The following is a 2,954-nucleotide window of genomic DNA, read 5'->3' as shown; positions in this document are numbered from 1 at the left end:
TGTCCTAGTGAGAGTGTCTGACAACAAGGTGCTTTTGATACTCCACTAACTGAACTACCTTGGATGAGGTTCCTGACAAACCTGATCATAAAATTGTACTCAATGGTGAAAAGCATTTTAATTAGGCTTCAATATATTCCTTAAATCAGGCTTGTCCAAACCGTGGCCCAGAACAGCTTTGATAGAGGCCCAACACAAATGTGTAAACTTTCTGAAAACATTATGAGATTTTTGTTGCAATTTTTTAAGCTCATTAGTTATTGTTAATGTACTTGATGTGTGGCCCAAGACAATTCTTCTTGTTCCAATGTGGCCCAGGGAGGCCAAAAGATTAGACACTCCTGCCTTAAAGGATATGGGATAAATCAGAGGACAATACTCCCACTCAGTTACACCACTATAGGTGGCATGTAAGTGGAACAACACTGAATTTAACTTTGTCCCCAAACACTTTTGGCAAAGAGATAACTCAAAGAACACACCGATAACCCTAACATATGCCAAAAACCTGTTCCTAAATTGTTGTATGCTGACTGATTATTCACAAATCAAATCACATTTGATGAATACCATATAAAGGGATTAAGTACTTGAAAGCAACTTTTAGTGAATTCCTTTTGTAAAATTCTCACCTAATATAACCAACTAGTAATTAATTTGTTTTGTAATCTTAAACTTTCAAATGTCAAATTTCTTAAAGTAGAGCACAGCTGTTTTCATAAGCTGAAACATTCACACCACATTACTGCCCTTCTTTCTAGTGCCCCTCCAGCAAGCTCTAAAAATATCACCCCAAAAACGAGCTATTCACCTGTGGTAGAATATACAAGCAATACTAGAAAAATTGAAAAATAAGCAATTCTTAAAAATGTAATACAGAAATGTGTGTATAGTAGTTCAAAAAAAGGTCAAAGAATGATTTTTTTTTGGCCATGATCACAATAAACGCTCGATAAAAATGATTTTTAAAAAACCAAGATACGCACAGCCCAAATCACTTTCGCATGTGTTTTTACCACCTGGAGTAAACCGTTCAAGAACTGTTTATCTCCATGAACATATAACCTCCACGATGCCACCAAGGTCAATAAGACCTACAGAAGGGGGATATGCTAATTGTTGATTTGTCCAATTCTACAGTTGCCTTGAAAAAGAGAGGAGAGAGAAAAACAATTTATTTATATATTACAAGAAATAATACTTTCAGGCTGTAACGATTAAGTACCCCATTACAGGACCGTATACAGACATATGTCAGCTATGGCCAATAGGAGCATGATGTAAAAGAGACCTCATAGCACAAAAGCAGCTGCACAGAAATAACAAGATCCCAAATGGACTGATCTTTCTCTGCATCTGGCATTGAAAACTTCTGGTATCCCGGCTACATGCCCCAAGGACTCAATTTCAAAGTGAGGGTACTCTGTTGAGGAAACTTTTTGAAAATGACAAATAACCAAAGATACATAATTAACAGAAAAAGCACCCACATATCAGAAATGCTTAGGTAAGGAGCAAGTGTGTATATGCTGAGACTGCTGGTTAACACCAAATTCACAGGTTGTTCTCTTATTCTCTACCAAAAATTCTCTCTGCCATTTCCTCACCTATCATCACAATCCTGCATCTTCAAAAACTAGGAAGTTTTCTTAGATGAGATTTAAATTTTAAAACACATCCACTTGGGATAGTGTTTATGCTAGACTTAAGCTCAAAAAATCCCTATCGGCTTGAAACCATTATATCGGTAATTTCCAGGTAACATTCACATTTTTTTTTTAAAGACATGCCACAGCTAGTACCTGATTTAGTGATTTAGTGGAGAGTTTATGAATAATTCATTCTAACGTTTGGTAAACAGGTAGTATACACATACACTATGATAGTGTAAAATTAAAAAGGAAAAAAATCAGCAAAAGCACTGGTTATTCACAATCAGCACAAGACTGTCTCGTAAATTACTTTCAGAGAAGCTCCAAACTAGTGGGTGGCACTGGGTCAATGCGATTACTTAACCCTGGCAGTTACAACTAAACTCCACTTTGATGGGATCCAAAGCTTATTACAAAAAGATGACTGCTTGGGCATATCGAGTACTTCGGTGTCCTCCTATTTTGTTCCCAAGGAACACGGAGCCTGACACCTGAAACTCTTCAGACACACATCACCTTGCTTCGGGACTTTCGAGTTTTGTGTACATTATTTGTAAAGTCCACTGGACATAAATTCAGTTGTGTGTGTACAAGAATTTATTTCCTGCAGGCACAAGGGAAGAGCTCATGTCAAATCAAGCAGTTCCCTCTCGCCAAAGTAACTTTTTTATCATTTAGTCCTAAAATAACCATAAGCAACAAACATTAAACACTGGCATGGCAACGTGCACACATCATGCCCTGGTGCTACACACAGGCGGATTCGTTCATCTCCGGTCCCCATCCAGACGGGTGCTCCCGGCCCCTCTCCCTCCCGGCCGGTCCAGCCTGGCTTCACCCGACTTTTTGAAATCCGCCACTTTCGCTGGCCCCGGCAGAAAGCAAGGCGCCTCGTCCCGAGGGCAGAGTTTCTTGCAACTGCCGGACAAACATATCCCGAAAGCTTCTCGCGGCCCCCTCGCCCGGTCCCCGCACTTCACGAGCCCCGGGGAGGGGCCCACCTGCCTCCCGCCGCCTGCCCCATGCCCAGTCGCCGCAGCTGCACTCCGGGGCCGCACCGCAGCGCCCACTCCCCGGCCCCGAGCCCCCGACGACTAGGGCGCCCGACCCTGAGGGACGGGGGGTACCAAAAAGCACCCCCCGACACTAGTGACCCCACGACACCCCCCAGAGGCCGTGTCCCGAGAGCCTGTCAGCGCCCCCCGGAAGGGGGTCAGGAGGGGGGCTGAGTGCCGGTGTCCTCTCCGCTCCGGACGCCCTCTCCCGCCCCAAGGCACTCACCTAGCCCGGGGTCGGGGGTCG

The sequence above is a fragment of the Colobus angolensis genome, unplaced genomic scaffold (genome assembly GCF_000951035.1).
Source record: "Colobus angolensis palliatus isolate OR3802 unplaced genomic scaffold, Cang.pa_1.0 Scaffold17, whole genome shotgun sequence".
Lineage (NCBI taxonomy): Eukaryota > Metazoa > Chordata > Mammalia > Primates > Cercopithecidae > Colobus > Colobus angolensis.
The sequence above is the reverse complement of the archived record's forward strand: the minus strand, read 5'-3'. Positions refer to the sequence as shown.